This window comes from Mangifera indica, chromosome 1 (genome assembly GCF_011075055.1).
Source record: "Mangifera indica cultivar Alphonso chromosome 1, CATAS_Mindica_2.1, whole genome shotgun sequence".
Classification (NCBI taxonomy): domain Eukaryota; kingdom Viridiplantae; phylum Streptophyta; class Magnoliopsida; order Sapindales; family Anacardiaceae; genus Mangifera; species Mangifera indica.
This window is the reverse complement of record NC_058137.1, coordinates 7372576-7391345: the sequence shown is the minus strand read 5'-3', so window position 1 is coordinate 7391345 and position 18770 is coordinate 7372576. Positions and strand designations below refer to the sequence as shown.

At 32.7% G+C, this 18770-nt stretch overlaps 2 pseudogenes; both read right to left on the bottom strand.

The window, feature by feature from the left end:
* Positions 1-1946: 1946 nt before the first annotated feature.
* LOC123228063 lies at positions 1947-7035 on the bottom strand (annotated as a pseudogene).
* Positions 7036-9381: 2346 nt separating this feature from the next.
* Positions 9382-13436, bottom strand: LOC123192343 (annotated as a pseudogene).
* Between the last annotated feature and the right edge of the window lie 5334 nt (positions 13437-18770).

Sequence of the window (18770 nt, the reverse complement as noted above, 5' to 3'; positions counted from 1 at the left end):
CCTTACACACTGTTGTGGGAGCAGTAAGTTATGGCAATCCATGTACCATCTTCTTGAGTTAGAGTGTTCTCAGACCTTTATAGCTCAAATGGCCATACCTTCGATGTCATAACTAAGACATATCTTGAGTGATTGTATGAAAGCATGCAGCTTTGCTTGGTTGAGACATAGCTAATAAAAAGAACATTCGATTAGCTGACATTTCAAATTGAATAATTAACCCCCTCTCTGGATGATAAATTCGACATTTTTCATGTTGAATGAGAATTGCTAATCCTCTCTCCTGCAACTGTCCTATACTCAACAAATTATTTTTCAATTCCGGTACATAGAATACCTCGGTAACTATATGCACAATTTCATTCACTTATAGCCTTACACTACCTTTTCCCATAACCGATATCCTCGAATTATCTCCAAGCTTAACCTTCTGTCTAAAGCTTTCATTAAGATCAGTAAACCAGGTTTTATCTCTACTCATATGATTGCTACACCCCGAGTCCAGAAACCAAATATCTTCTCTTTTTGCTCCATGTATCTCTACATACGACATCAGTAGCATTGCTTCCTTTTCATCAAGCTCAGCAAAATTGGCTTCTTTACCCCAACTTGGACACTCATATTGAAAGTGTCCGAGCTTGTGGCAATTATAACACTCAACAAAGGATTTGTCGAATGTTTGATACCTTCTACCTCTGCCTCTTCCTCTATATGAGCCTCTGTCACGTCCTCTTCCTCTTGATTTATCTTCATGAGTTATCTTCAAGGCCTGTTCTTCCCCATCATATTTGTGAAATTTCTGCTCATGAACGATCAACGAGCTTTGTAATTCATCAATGGACAGCTGGTCAATATCTTTCGACTCTTCAATAGAACAAACTATGTAATTAAATTTGTCTGTTAAAGAGCGAAGTATTTTCTCCACAATTGTAACGTCTACTATAAGTTCACCATGCACCCTCATTTTATTTGCAACAGACATTACACGAGAAAAATAATCACAGACTTTCTCACTAGTTTTCATCTCTAAGGTTTCAAACTCTTTACGAAGAGCTTGTAGGATCGACCGTTTCACCCTTGCATTCCCTTCATATTTCTTTCTCATCGAATCCCATATTTGCTTTGAAGTATCCTTCTAAAGTATGGTCTCCAAGATGGTTCGGTCGATTGCCTGGAACAAGTAATTCTTCACTTTCAAATCCTTCAACTTCAACTCATCAAGCTTCATTTGCTGTGCCTCAGTCAGAGTTGCTCTTGCTTCTATTTCTGTGTAACCAGTCTCCACTAGATGCCAATATTCCTTGGACCTCAGAAAATTTTCCATTAGCATGCTCCAATGGTCATAATGGCCATCGAAGCAGGGAATTGCTGACTGCACAAAATTCCCTTCACTCGTCATACCTATCTTTCTGCCTGTTTTCAAGTCACTCAAAAATCTGCGGTTTTTTTTTTCTCAGGCCCAGTGGGTGCTCTGATACCAAATTGTTGTGACACAAAGAATTTAAACGAAACAATACACTTAATCTGGGAGAATGACTTATTAGAAATCAGCAAACTCTGGCTATTATATAGCCTTACAACTTCCTAAATAAAAGGAAAGATTACAGCCCACGTTTACTCTAACAGAAACATGATTATCAACAAAGGAAAGAGTCAAAACAAATAACTTACTCCCTAGTCAACAGGGATTATTCAAAAACAGAAGATTAAACCTAACAGAAACACCTACAAGCTTGACAGAATTTACCGGTGATAAATGAGTTTTGACTTCATTACTATAAACATGTATATGGAATCAACTATCACAACATATCCTATGGCATTTTGATTTACATATCCTGAAAACAATGACTAAAATTCTACAAGGCATATATACAATTAGTAAAAAAATATGTAATCAAATACACATTTAGGCTGGTTGATACTTAAAATAAATGAACAACAATTCATGCTCGTCTTTTACTTAACCGCCAAGAATTGGGCTCATGGTATCTATCGTATAGTGGTTCAATGCGTTCTTGATGCTTGCGCTTGCTCATTTTCGTGGGATCTGAAACCTTGAAGAATCTTGGTGCCAGTTCCACAAGCCACTTTGGATCTACTACTGTTACTTCACACATGCACTCTTTTGTAGTCATAACAAGTTCATGGTAGATAACCCAATCAGGTTGTCTCTGAAAGAGAGCACTGCTTGGGTGAATATAAACTGGCTGATTCTCAACTAGAGTTCGATACCCCTCCTGTGGGTCTTTTTCTGGTTGCATGGAAGAAGAATCCAGCTGTAATCGCTTTCCTTATCTTCGTAAAATTTTTTCCAGCACTCACAACATCCAACTTATATCTAAAACCAAAAAGTTTCAAGTTAGATACGCCCCGCATAATCCACCAATGATATAAAGATAACATTTATATCTAAGCACAATAGGGGAAAGAGTTCTGGTTTGTTCACTATAATGCAGGTAATCTACATTTAACAAACAGGTTCCACAAAATTCTATCCAACAAACAACAGCAAGAACTCAAGCATTACTATACATGATTGCTAAGCTTTAGGCCATTATTTATAGTCCACACAACATTATCTAATAATAGCTACAGAGTAATTGATGTGGATACATGAGAAGAAACATAGAGTGCAGAAAAGAATCCAGAGACTGGTCATCTCAACTGAATAAACTAAATGGACTTAATGGAAAGCATAAAGAGAGGAAATGAAAATCTAAATGAGTAAATCCAAAAAGATTCTCTCAGCCTAATCACAAGCTGGAGAAACATTTAATCTTAGCACAACATACTGGTAAAAATGATAAATTTGTATCAGAGGAATCCACCATCAGACCAAACACAATAAAAGTTAACAATCCATATTCACCACCCAGTAGCATCCAAAACCAAAGTTCAGAGTTCACAATATCACCATACAATTATTAAATTACTGAGACAAATAAATTCCAGTTAATAAGCCTTTGTTCTCAACCAATATTCCAATAATTACAACAGCTATAACCAAGAGAATCTGTGATGCTTACTGGTGTGCAAACCAGATAATAGTTAGGCACTAAGCACAAAACTTAATGACACTTGACAAGCAATAGCACATGAATAACACTAATCATGTATGTAATTACCATTACCTCTTATATTAATATTACCAAGCAAATTAGAAAGAATTAGTCCACTTAATCTACCAAGAGACTAAGAAGCAATATGACAATCGTCAAATATCATTACAACTAAACTGCAGCAATTAAAGGAATAGATCATTGCAAAAGATGAGAGTGAAAACAAATGTAAAATTGAAACTATAAGAACTTACTTATCCATGATGCTGAGACATTGCTTTCTGACATCCTGCACTCTCCTCAGGGATCGGGACTGAACAAAGTTCTCAAAGCACCATGGCCCTGAAAAATTCTTAGCTTTCCATGCCTCATACACTGCTAGCAAGGTCAAATGATCACCCTCGGGCTGAAAAAATTTGGCCCGCTTCTGGTCTGCTTGTGCTTGTCTTCCCTAGGCCTATAGAATATGTTGCCAGTTTGAATCATTGCAATGATAGTCAATACCTCGTCACTACATCCAAGGTCTACACTGGCCAGCAACATCTTTGGCAAGGGTGGTTCTAGAGGAAATTCGGCCATTTTCCTATCCAATTTTGTCAGAAGCCCCTCCTCATCCAGAGCTCCAAGACTATACAGCTGCTCCATGGCAGAGATGAGAGCTTGGGGTGAAGGTGGATCCATAAAATCAAATGACAAAAGATCATTTATTCCCATAACATTCATTGTAAGGGTAATTACTCCAAGATTGATCCTTTGAATTTCTGGAATTGTAGTAGGTGACATTTCATTCACTCTCTGTGTATAGGCGATAACATTTTCTGGGGCCAGTACGACCTGCACGTCCAGCTCGTTGCTTGGTTGATGCTTGTGAAATTGGCGTTATGACTAGTGATTGAAGCCCCTGCTTCGGATTATAAACATTCTGTTTTGCAAACCCAGGATCAATAACATAAAATATTCCATCAATGGTCAAAGAAGCCTCAGCAATATTAGTGGCCACGACCACTTTTCTCTTTCCCGGAGGAGCGGGGTCAAAAATTCTTGACTGCATTTCACTGGGCAGGGCACTGTAAACTGGTAAAATAATCAGTTCCGGAACATTTTTACCTAAACCTTTCATCCTCTCATAAAGAGACTGACATGCAAAGTCAATTTCCTCCTGACCTGTCAAGAAGAGGGGGTTATCACCTTCAGGTTCTGTCAAGTGGATCTGTAGGACAGTGATCAGTGATGCATCTAGATAATCGCTTTTGGGCTGTTTAGTGTATAGTATTTCAACAGGGAAAGTTCTCCCAGGAATTGTAAAAATGTTGCAGTTAAAGAAATACCCAGAAAATTTCTCTGCATCTAATGTGGCAAATGTGATAATCAGACGAAGATCTGGTCTGCGCTTCACAAGTCGCTTGAGTAACCCAAAAAGGACATCAGTGTGGATTGTCCTTTCATGAGCTTCATCAAGCAAAATGACTGAATATTGAGAAAGGTTATCATCAAGCAGAATCTCCCTAAGAAGCATGCCATCAGTCAATGTATTTGATAACAGTGTCTGTTCAGTACAATCTTCAAATCTTATAGCATACCAACCTCCTCCCCCAAACGACAGCCAAATTCTTCAGCACCTCTCTTGGCCACAGACATTGTAGCCACCCTACGGGGCTGTGTACAACCAATTTTACCTCTTGTAGTGTAACCAGCCTCTGCAAGATACTGAGTTACCTGGGTAGTCTTACCTGAACCTGTTTCACCAATAACTACCAGAACCTGATTATCATGCACAGCCTGAATTAATTCCTTCTTCAATTTATAGATAGGTAAGCTCTGCCTCTGTTCCTGGATGGAGAGCTTTGACCTCTGCGCAAAAGTCAATGCTTTCCCAAATGCGTCCTTCTTCCATTCAGGTATGTCATAAGCTGATAAACCAACACCCCTAAGCTCCTGTGCCAGATGCCTCTCACCTGTCTCTGGCATCGGGTCTTCCCAAGGACGATTCAGATCCTTCGGTATTCAAGCATTGTCCTCTGTTGTCGTTCACGAACTTCTCTCCGCTCCTTTATGAGAGCAGATTGGAGAGCAGCAGCACGGCTCAGTGACCCTTCTGGATTCTTGAAAATTTTCACGGGAGACATATCCACAGAATACCTGGTCTGCCCTTGTAAAAATGCAGGTTCATCCTCATTCAGTTCAATATCAAGCTCTTCCTCAGGACCCTCTTCCTGATAAACCATCCCATTCCCTTCTTCATCATACATAGGGTACTCATTTACAGATAAAACCCCCGAAGCAATCAACTGTTTTGCCTCCCATCTCTCCGGGGAGCTCATTCTCTTCAATGGCCTGCGTGATGGAACTGCATCATCCTTCTCCACAATTCTTATCCCTGAAAGACCTCTCCTAGCCAAAGTAGCACGGAAACTTACAATGGGGTGCGTTTCCACGTTTCGAAAACGTTTCCGTTTCCGAAACTCCCCGAAACTTGTAGGAAACGTTTCGGGTCATTTGAAAATTTTTGAAAAATTTTAAAACATGTTTTTTTTAGAAGAAAAATTGTGAAATCGATTAAACACATATTTTTTGTATTTTCAAACCGAAAATGTCTTTAAATCTCATATTGAATTCATCTTCTCTCTACTCTTCGATGTGCTACTCATCTTTTCCCCAACATATCATATAGATTGGTGTGTATTGTTGTTTTTTTCTTAAATATCTACGTGTGTTTACTCAAGAATAATTTACAATAGATTCTAGGATTCTATTTTATAGTATTTTTTTCTTTTTTTATTATTTATTTTTATATTATATAAGTTTATGTATTTTTGTTATAAAAAATTTAGTATTTATAAAAAAAACCTTTATATTTTTCATATTTATAAGTTTCCTCACGTTTCCGTTTCCTATATTTTTTTAAAAATGCATTTCCATGTTTCCGTTTCCGTGTTACATAGGTCCTAGCCATTGGCCCATCCTTTGACTCTGAAGGATTAATCCTTGATGCATCATCCTCACTTTTCTTCTATGGAAGCAAGTCTTTACCAGTGTTCTGATCAACATCCCTCATGGATAGACTCAACTTCTGACCAGACAGTGAAATCACCTTCACATAAACTTCCTGATCCCGCTTTACAACATCTTTAGCATTACCAATCCTCCTACTTGCCAACTGTGAAACATGAACTAACCCCTCCTTGCGCTTAAAATCACTCAGTTGAACAAAACAACCCGTGTCCATCACTCTTGACACCCTCCCCTTATAAACTTTATGCAACTCAGGCTCATTGTATCTGTACAATCCAGATCTCCTATCTCCATCTTCACGATTCTCTCTATCAGCCCCATTCTCTTCACGATTATCATAATTCCTACTCCTGTCACGCCCGTCTCTATCTTTGTGCTTTTTACTCCTACCACCATCATCATAATCTCTGTCTCTATGCCAATCCCTATCTATGTCTCTACCATCTCTATCTCTACTTATATCTATATCTCTATATCCATCTCTATGCCTCCTATCTCCTTCTCTGCTCCTCCTATCTTTGTCTCTGTCTCTAGGCCTATATTTCTCTTCCCTTTCCTCATTCTCCCGGCACCGCTCACGAGCTTCCTCTTCTATCTCTCTCTTAAGTTCTTTGACTCTACCTTTACCATCTGCAATGGAGAGAGCATTAAACTTCGATTTCTTACCATCACCACCAATCTCTTTCTTTACATCCTTGTCCGATTTTGGCTTAGGAGGAAGAATCGCGTGAATAATAGTTAATAATGTGCTTACAAAGTAATCGGGCATTTCGGCGCCATTTTCTTTCAACATAGAATCAAATTCCTCAACAGTTTCACAACTGCCACCTAACTCGGTGATAAATTCAGCTAAAACTTTGTCTCCAAGCCCGAAATGTGTTTCTAACTCGGAGCAAACTTTAGATACGAGCGATAAATATTCTAGTTTCTGAAGACTATCGTCTCTGGTGGGCGGTTCCATTGTGGTTAGCGATACATGAAACAAAGTTTTCGAAAGAGGATTTTTGTTAGCGCCTGATGGCTGAAGCAGAGAATTGAATATATCTTCAAAGGCGGCGAAAGGAACGTAGCACTGGATGTACTTTTGTTATTGCCCCGAGTAGTCAGTTCATTAGAATGATCTTTTAGGAGCAGTTTGGTTGGACAATACTTTATTATCCAAAAATTTTTATTTATAAGATTATTGGATATATATTATTAACATATTTGATTAAATTTAAAAGATATAAATAATTATTATTTTTTATTAAAGATAATAAAAAGATATTAATAAAATACTTTACTAAAATATGTTTGAATATAATTATTTTTAAATATTTTTTATATTATTTATTATATTAATTAAAAATAAATTTATTTTTATATTAAAAATTAATAAATTATAATATAATTATAATAAAATCAAGATTTCCTTAGTAATTTTTTAATAAATATAATAAAGATGGTAATTAGATTACTGTTTATATTATTTATCACATCAATATTATGAATAGATAATTACTATAATTTTTTATTATTAACAAATCAAATAAGATAATAAAAGATAAATTATTAAGATAATCTTTAAACTCTAAAACTAAACGCCCCTCGGTGAAATCGCATCCATAGGAACTGGGAAGATGTAAACGTGGGCCGGATGAACAAACCCATGAGGACCAGGCCTAGCTTGTAAGCCAAACTGGTTCATTAGCCCAAAACTCTGGTGTCCAACCTGGTGGGCAAAAGTGAGTAGGGCTGGATTTAAGTCTAGCGCAGTCCAAACAAGGTCACACAACTTGACAATGACAAATTTAGATAGCAAAATAGATTTGAAAATAATTTAATTTTAAATTCAGTTTAAAACAATTTGCACTTATTTATAAAAATTGGTCTAATTCTTGTCTCGGAATCAACTCATTCAATCCAAATTGAGATGACCCATATCAAGTCTAATCCTAAGGAGGCCTTTGCCCTTTGGTTTGGAATAATATTTGATTAACCTGATAAACATCTTTTATTGTTTTTAACTTAATATTAAATAATTATCAAATAATTATAATTTTATTCTTATTTATTAAATTTTAACTAAAAAAAAAAATTTTTACAACATGTTAGTTGAGCCAAATACAAAATTAATTTATACACATTAATTTTTTAAATATATTTAAATAAATTAATTTTTTAATCTTTTCATTAATATTAATTAAATACAATATTTATTTATATATTAATTTTATTAAACACAATAATAATAATTAATGGTGAGTAATCTTTCATAATTTAGTTGCATAGTAACCTTTTGAACCAAACTCAGATTTTGTTGAGGCCTGTCAAATCTCCTTCTAAATTCAAGTACAATTTGCTGTTAGATAAAGTAAAAATTGTAATGAGAATAATTGGGGGTCAAATATTCCAAATTGCATGATTTCTCTTTATTTGTGTATCATACATTTTTCTTTTTATCTGAGAAATGTAAATACTAATCGATGAAAGAAGAAAGAGTTCGCAAAATAAAGTAAAAACTTACCCTTTCATGATTATGGTCTTTCCCATTTCCAATAATTGAATTGAAACTACCTTTCATCGCTCATAATGTTGTAACCTTAAAAATAGTTTCTCGAACTTGCATATAAAGGAAGGGGCATGAGGTTCCAAGAAATTAAGAGTTTTTAAATATTTTAGGATGTACTAAGAGATTAAATGCATTATTTTGGTAATTACAAGTATAAATAAATAAATAAACATATATATATATATATATATATATATATATATATATATATATATATATATATATATAATGAAAATTAATAATAACTATTAGGAGATTATTTTGAATGGAACTTTATCACCACATTGCTTATTTATTTATTTAAGTCTTGGCCGCAATTTTTGGATGGACATCAATTTTAATTATTTAATTTATTTATATTTCAAATCCTTCTAATCATATTTATATACATTAATTTATATGAATAATGTTAAAGACTTAAAAAGTGTCTATATCTAACAAAATTAATATAAATTAATGATATATAAGTGTGGTGATTAAACATTAATATAAACTAATTAATTTTGTGTAATATAAATTTTGATCTCTATACTGATAGATCTAATATATATTTTGGCAAAGTATCAAAACATGAGCTTGATGACAGACTTGGTTGCACTAAAGAAATTTTTTATTTATAATATTATTTCTTTCTCATCATAAGTGTTATTGCAATGCATTAAAGCTTAAACCAAAAGTAAAACAAAGTTCATTATTTTAATTTCATAAAAGCAAACTACAGAAGTTATACAGTAATTACAATCAAGAATAACTGTACAGATTTATATACATAGCTGCACAATGATCACACTTTTTCCCCTAATTTGATTTATTTGGGTGTGGACATAACCCTGAAAATGCACCTGACCCATATCTTGTAAATTGGTAAGCCTAAAAAAAACATAAAATAAAATCATCTACCATATTGACCAACACCAGTTTTAAATAGCCTAAATTCAAGGCTCTAGTACTAGTAGTTGGGCAATTAAAGTGTAAAATAGCACAGCACACACAGCACGGCTTAATAATGGTGTTAAAAAACATACCGGGGTAGATAACATTTATCAAGATTGAAACAGAGTTACAGTTGCAATATAGCCATTCTTCATCACCTACCAAGCCAAAAGAGATATTTATAAGCAATAATTCCTCACAAAACTCTGTGAACTGAACTAAAAATTAGCTAATTAGTACAGCATCAAGATGAAGATAGCATTAATAATAGTGGGTAATCGAGGTAAACCGAAAAATATCCCAATTGCTCACCTCAAATGCAATATTTTTATAGCCATATACAAAAGTGGATCGGAAAGGATTGCTAGTTGACCCTTGTGTTTGTATAGCCGCGGTACCACAATCTCCAAGGATCTCCTGCAAGAAGCACAAAACATTCATTACGAGAAGGAAAATGAAAAAAAAGTTGTGAGCTGTGAGTAGCAACCAAAATTTTGACATCAATCAATAAAACCACGTGAGAACTCAACCAATTAACCTGACACCAAGTGCTAACAGTGTCTGAATGCACATGTGTTGCATACATTCAGATAATTACACCTAAACACCACCATTTTAAAAGAAACTAAGTGAAACGAGAAATCCACTCTAAATGTGACTGAGAATAGACATATTACAGACCTAAAACTAACCACAAAACGTCTAAATTAATCAAGCCATAGATACAACTAGATAATTGTAGAGCATCTTAAAACCATGACCAAGGTTCACAAGTTTAAAAGCATAGTGTTTAAAATGTATCGATCTCTAAAGTTTTTAGATAAAAGTTTCCAAATCCCATTAACAGATACTAAAATGAATATTAAAAAATTACAATAGAATAATTAAAACGTTCTTGTGTAAGGTAACTCATGCTGCTTATTCAATCCTTGTGCACCTAACAAAGGTCATAGGTCTACAAGGAGATCAAATGTAAGCAGGTCATTGTTGTCAATTATTTTACACAAAGGTATTCTTAAATACAGCACTTAATGCATAAATTAAGAACATTAAGATATTAAATTTACAAAGATGTTACCTTCACCTGCTCCCATGTAGTGCTGGGAGTAATTTTGTTTCTTATAGCTACGTGACTCTGTACCCTCAACTACACACAAGAAAAGAAGTTTTCAATTAATTTCTGAGCCAAAAAGAGTCTTTCTCAGAACTGCTTTGATACAAAACTTACAGTCAGAACCAAGAACAATAAAATTGCATTTCATGTATGAATTGAAATTGACATGACCAGGATAGTTGGTATGTAGAACAAACTTTTTAATTTTATGGGTCTGCAAAACCAAAACAGTAATTCAGTAACTTTCTAAAGTCAAAATAATGATATCTGGACCATTAAAAGAATCAACAAATAAGTGATAATTTATATATTCAAGCATTCTCACAACACATTTTCAACTTAGAGGAGAACATGCCTGCCCATCAAATAAAATGTCCAAACCACGAGTAAAGTAGTTGTAGAAGTAATCGCCACAGAGAGCTGTCCGTGGCCTAGGGTCTGAGGCTGAGTGAATCACCATTTGGTGTACCTGTAAGGCTAACAAAATCTATATTAACATGTAAAACTGTATATAAAAGCCTGCTATTTCATGGAAAAGGTCCATTACTCAAGAAAACCTGCTTTCGATGGATTCCACAAAGGCAGCCTAGTTCAGTCCACACATCCTGCATTAAAAGAGGAAGCTCCTTCAGGTTCCATACATTTTAACCTTGTCCAAGAGGAGTGAAAAGCATGATTTATCGAAAACATTGTGAATTCCTTCAAAGCAACTTTAAAATAAAAAATGACAACAGTAGTCACCCAAAACTGTTGAATTTCAAATTGATGTTAATAGCTACTACACAATGTGAAAGGAAAAAGAAATTCAAAAACTTTAATGTAAGCATGTACTAGTTTAAAATAGAATATAGAACAACAAAAGATCTTATGCACAGCATAAGATCTAAAAAGTACCTGTGGTGATGCACCAAAAGGAATATGCTGGCCCCCAACAGTAAAGAATAACTCCTCCCCAAGCTGAAAATGGAAATATGTGGTTCGCTAATTCTAATTGGGAACTAAAAGATAAAGCAAAGCAAGTAGAAAATCACTAAATTAAGATAACATACTTAAACAGAAACAAAGGCAGAGTTCATGACTAATGATTTCAAACCTTAGCATGAACCTCTTCCATGTACGTGCTTCCAGAAGGCATTGGAGGAGCAATAGCCTTATCCATTAATGATCCAACAGCAACTTTTTTGTCAGGAGAACCGTCATATATAGACACACGACAAGTAATCGGTGTAGTGCCATCTGGAAACTCTAACGGCAATTCAGCTTTCAGGAAAATAGGGGTGTTGTTAACAAATTAGAACTTAAAATTTGGTAATACAAGGTTTAAATTGTGGATACAGTGTATCAAAACCTTGTTTATCATGGCAGCAATCTGCATACTGGCTGGGAATGGGAAAAGCAAAGGACAACCCCTGCAAAATGCCAACATCAAATAACTGCCAGCACAGAGTATACAAATTTGCAAAATATAATTAAGCATGCAGAAAAAGATGCACTCAGGGTACATGATTAAAGATGCATTCAGGATACATACTGGGTAGAACAGCGTATAAACATGTCTGTCTTTGTCATAGATTCCAGGAAAGGTTGGTCCAAAAAGCGCGTATACTGCCGCAAAAGTAGCAAGAGCTGATGGACCCCTGTATTTACGAATGTGTTATTAGTAAAAGACTAGCATAAAACATTGAAAGTAGAAGTTTAGAAGATAACCCACCCAATCAAAAAAGCGGCATAGCACATTTGAAGCCGTTTGATATCAAAAATTTCAATAAGGCGCAATCTCTGATAAAGCATTCAAGTCAGAAAATTCAACAAACACGAAATATCCACATGTTTAATTTCGAACTGTTAAGATAGCAAAAATTATAAAGGGCATACAATCAAGTAATGGTGAAATAATAATGTTAATCTCATGAAATAGAAGACAAGTAGCACATCCAAAAACATTGATGAACAAGTAAAATAAAGGCTGGTTATACAGGAAACAGTGGTACCTGAGACCACGGATCAAATCGTAGATGAAAACCGTGATCTGGGAAGCTAATAACAACATCAAGCTTAAGTGGATCCTACATAAAACAGGCACAGCAATAAATACTAAGTCATTAACATATTAACCGCATCATCAGTCTAACCACACAAACTATAATGTGCAGCAAAAAATTACCAAAATATTTCAATTCAAATAAATATATTTATTCAAAGTTTGTGCAATTTAATATATAGTTGTTAAATTAATCTATTAATTAAATGTGCTTGGTATTAAAGTAAATTCAATCAGCCAAACCTCGTCAAAATACTTCACATGAACAACGTCGTAAATTTTGGGCCGCTGGAGCAAATGCCTCCCATATCGACATCCCTAGAGCAATATTCAAATCAATCAAAACAGAGAATATGAGATTTATTTCCCTGTAAACTTAACTTCCATTTTATCATCATAACTTAACCGACACAAAAACGTTTACAACTTGGTCGAATTAGCTGAATAACAATAAGTTCCCCTAATCAATTACAAGAGTCGGGATTCGATTCGGATCAATTCAAAAAGTAAATGACTGGTCATTCATAGTCTAATCCAATTGAATGAATTAGAATGACTACCGAGAGAAAAGGGTCCGATGCCTTGACCAGGTCGGAGATCAAGAACGATGGAGCCCATGGCCGTGCCCTCGCAACGCCGTCCGGACCGTTGACTCTGCAACATTGTGATGGAGATTCAGTAGGTTTTCTTCTATTTAGTCAAGGAAAAAGTCCATTCGTTTTGCGAAAGAAACAAGCATGTGTAACTTGCTAACCGAATTCCATCTCTAAACGGTTGGCTTTGATTGTCAAAGATCACACGTCAAGTTGACACCTACACGATTGGACCACGTGGTACTTACTATTTGCTCTTTCCAATTTAGTCATACTATATACTCCCTTACAATTTCGGAAACTCAAAATTCCATGGCCTTTTTAGTAAATTTAATACTTTTCCATGCATGTGTATATAGAAGAAAGGCCAAAGGATTTATTCCCATGCAAGTTTTAGTCCATTTGCAAATGTCTATAAATAAAGTTTCAAAAATTCAAATATTTATTTATCACTCAACTTTTATAAAATTTTCTAGTTAATTATAGGGGCAAAAACATAACTTCACTCTTAATATTAAAATAAATAAAATTATTTTTATTTTTTCTCTTAATTTAAAAAATTAATGATTTCTCCTTTGTTTAAAAATTTGAAAACTTTATTTCCCCCTTTAGGGTTTGATTTTTTCAAATCTAATGACTATTATGGGAAGGCTGTCGATCAGCCTTCCCACTACCTTCCTCCTTGGTGGTTTTCCAACGTTAAAGCTATTAAAAATTTGATCAAAAAGTTTAGATAATATTACACAAATTTGTGTGATGTCGCACGGATTTGTATATTGTTCGATCATTTGTGTGCCAGTCAAAGGACGCACAGACAATGGTGTCATGTCTATGCGTCATCCAATACGATTGGATAACGCACAAATCTATGGATATCACATAAATATATGTGATGTTGTTTGGCCTTTTCGACCAAAGTTTTAGTGGTGGAAACGTTGGGTGATGGCCTTTTTAGAATGGTCGTTGAATTTGGAAAAATTAAACCTTAAAGAGAAAATGCAAGTTTTCAAACTTTTAAGTGAAGAAAAATTATTAATTTTTTAAACTACAAAAAAAATGAAAAGTAATTTTATTTATTTTAATATTTAAGATAAAATGATATTTTATCTTTATAACTAATTAAAAATTTTAATGAAAATTAAATAATAATTAAGTATTCAGCTTTTTGAAAGCTGGCATGTGGGTGGTCGAAATGAACTTAAACTTGGGTGGGAATTAGTCCTTCGCCCAAAAAAAAATTTATAAATACTAAGAATTTTTCGGATAATTCATGCATTTTAAAACTATTTAATTTTTATTAAATCTTTTTTCTTGATTAAATTTTCAAATAAAAATATGATTCTAGTGGGTTTTCTGTAAATTTGATTTCAAGAAAAGTAATCAAATTTTCTTTTTATTTTGCCAAAAAATACTTGACATTGTAATACTTTGACTTTCAAAATATTTTTAAAAAAGTTAAACCCCTAAATTAATTTCATAATAATTTTTAAGATTATATTCGAAAATTGATTTTAATATTATTTTCAATAAAAAAGCATACAAAGTACTTCCCATATTGTAGTTTGGAATTTACAAATACATACAGGCTTCTTCTAGTTTTTCTCAAATAAAAGCTAAATGCATCTTTTAATTGCGTATTTGAACATATCTAAATCAAAGTCTGAAGGAGGAACCTTCTAAGTTTTTAAAATTTTTCTCTAATATATGTGTTATAAATTTAATAACAAAATATGAATGGATGAAAGGAAATGTAAACAGGAGAAAATTTAATTATTAAAAAAAAAGGTGAGTAGCAGAAGACCAGTGGACAAGCATATGGGAAAACGTGTCTATAAAGTGTCTTTTCCAATGATTTTGAAATTGAAGCGGATCAACCAGTTTGAACCGAGAACTGATTTTAAATTCGATTTAATTAATATAAAAAATTAATTTTATTATTAATTTAATCAAATTTAATTTTTAGATAAACAAGTTATAATTAAATTTGATTGAGTTTGATTTTTGAATTTTTTTAAATATTAATTATTTTTTAGTAATTTAATTATTTTTTATTAAATTAAATAAATTTATAAACATTTGTAAGAAAAAATAAGTTCAAAAATAAAATAAAAGAGAAAAAAAGTATTTCATATCTATTAAAATATCTTTTATAGATAATAATTTACAGTATTTTTTTTTATATCACGAGATTAATACTTTTTTATTTTAATTATTTCATTGAAATCAAATGAATAACTGTTACTTCTTAAAAAAGATATATTCTAATTATCATAGGTGTAAATATTTTGATTAATTTTATTTTTTTATAAATTTTTAAATAAAATTTATTTATTATAATTTGATAATAAATTAAATCAATCAATTCTCCAATTAAATTAATCGAATTATAAATTAGTAAGATAACTGCTCCAAATTTTAAAAGCATCTAAATCAAAGGCGGGCGCCGAAAAGATTGGTCTTTACCGAATGTTTTCTCTGCCTCTGATTATACGAATGAATGGGTATTTTTAGGCAAATTTTACACACCCAAGCAATTAATGCCATCCAAAGATTTAAGTGTTATGCTCTCAAAATCTTAGCCGGCTGCCAAGAGCAATAGAGGTGGAAAGACGATAGGATACGTGTCAATAATGTTAAATATCTACTCATTGTTATTCCATCTTAACTCCTCGCACATGCTAAGAAGTTTCTCAACCTCTTAACCCTGTAGTTAGGGTTGAATTTGAAATGAGTTAAAATGAAATTTAAATTCATTTTAGTAAAATCAAATTTGAGTTCAAATTTATTTTAAAGATGTTTACGCTTAATTTTTTTGAGAGGAATCAAACTCGAATTTAGTTCGAATTCGAATCAAACTTTAAACTTTATTCAATATTAAAACAATTATATTTTAATATATATCCATCAAAATAACATTATTTTAGTTTATTCATATCATATTTTTCAAACTCCTAACTTTTACAAACCAAATACTCATAAAATTGGAACTCAAGCTCAAAAATTTAAATACTTAAACTCGAACTCAACTAATTTCTAAGTAATAGAACTATCACCAATGGCGAAAACGTAGCCACTAGTGGATATCATCCTATCTGAATCCAAGATTTATAGTTAGCATTATTGTATCCTTTTCATATAATAGGGAAACCATTATATGGAATACTATATTTCATGGTGCCTCATAAATATTTTAAGCCAGATGACTTATTTCCAAACAAGGTTTAGAATAAACCTAAACTGATTCTTACTAATTTTTAAAAACTTAAATATCTACTCATCTGTTAATTTTAACTATTATAGTTAGAGGTAAAATCATCATTTACAATTTTTACTTAAACAAAGAAAAAATTATTTCTTTTTTCTCCTTTAATTTGAAAAAGTAAATTTTTCCTCTACCTTAATTTTAAAAAATTAATCTTTTACCCTCCACTATATATGGTTTTTAGAGTTTTATATTTTAGAATGAACAATCACCCCTCTTAAACTTTGAAATATTGCACTTACACCTTAGAAACATTACACTTACACCGTAAAAACTTTATTTCATCTTTTCGATAATCGTTCTTTCCAATGTTCCTCTCATGTGACATCTTCCTCCTCTTTGGTGGTTTCTCGATGTGAAAACCATATAAAATCTAATCAAAATGACTGAATTTTTGTGTATTGATTTGTGCAAAAATTACATAGATCAACCGAATGGCATTGCATGGACATCATCCACGTCTACACGACGTCGTCAGATGGATTTATGCTATTTTTGCATAGATCTATACATCAAAATCTGATAATTTCAATTAGATTTTTGATATTTTGTGTTAAAAAATCACCAAATAGGGGAGATATATTGTCGGAAAGAATAAGATAGAATAAAGTTTTTGAGGTGTAAATGTTATGTTTTAAAATTTGAGAAAATAGTTGTTCATTTTAAAATATAAAATCTTAAAAACTATATATAATAGGGGTCAAAATTTAATTTTTTAAAATTAAATTAGGAAGAAAATAATTAATTTTTAAAATTAAGAAGGAACAAATTTTTTATTTGTTTAAATACAAATTTTAAATGATAATTTTATTTTTAATTATAATAATCAAAATTCATATATGAATAATTATTTAAATTAAAAAAAAATGAAAATCCCTTTAGGTCATGGGTATACCTTGAGCAAAAATATGTTTTCGGCCAATATTTTATTATTTTGAGCAATGCAGCGAATGATCATCACTGAGATTGCCCGTACACATGCGTACTCTACACACAACATATGTTATATCATTGAATGCACATTTTCCCAAAAATTTGTGCATATCTATGAGCAAACTCAGCGAGAGTTGCAATCTTGGAACCGGTGGGCTACGGGCCACCATCTTCAATTACGCCACTATAGTTGATGGGAAAAAAAGACAAACCAGAAAATATAAAACCGGTAACGAAGAAAGCTCTATGCATGCAAATTTTAGCTCACTTTTCAAAGAAAACTTATGTTAGTTAAAATTTTTAAATATTTATTTATGTATTAATTTTTATTAAAATTTTTTATTATAGATTAAGACAAAATTATTATTTTGGATTAAACTCTAAAATTTTATATTATTTCTATCTTTTAATTTAAAAAATTAATGTTCCTTGCAGATTTAATTTTGATAAGTTGTATTTTTTTTTTTAAATTTTTAACTTTTTAGGCTACTTCTCTTTCTTTGGCAACTAATAGCGTCCGATCATCTTTCTCCCTTTTTTCGATCTCATTCTTGCTAGAGAAATCAAAACTTTCTATCTTAAGTCCAAATTGGCTCAAGCTCGAAAATTGATTCGATTTGGTTTAAATTCGTTTTTTCAAATATGAATAAGTTTAAGTTAAGAGATTCAGCTCACTTCAAGATCAAGTCAAACTCGCGTTATAGAGAGTTCCATTTGGTTTGGCTCATGAACTAGATATATGACTCGATTTGATTCAAACTTGATTTGTGACTCAATTCAAATTATATTAAATGATTGTTAAACGACGTCATTTTGTCAATAAACTATGAATTTAAATCACAAATTTGAACCACATATCTGACCCATTTATTTTATTTATAAATTCAAATTAAACTTGAAACGAATTTGAACCGAATTTGAACCACCCTTAATATTAGCTCAACAAATTTGAATTGAACTCTTACCAACGAGTGTTCGAGCTCTGATTAGTTTGTATCTATCCCTAGCTATTATGTGCTACATACTCTGCCAAGATGGTTTTCTCTCCTGCCATTCAGGTTCCTGTCCTCTCGATGCGTCTACAGTTGACTTTGCTGGACAGTTTACTTCCAGCAGAAGTCCGTCCAAAAGGATTGCTAAATCTGTTGCTCTGCCCAGTTACCTCCCAGGACTGAACTAATTTCCTGCTAAGATTTATTTTCGGTTTCCCCAGCTTATTCCGCCTGCCGCCTCTGCTATAGTAGCCTAAGATTATCCCTTGACAGTGGT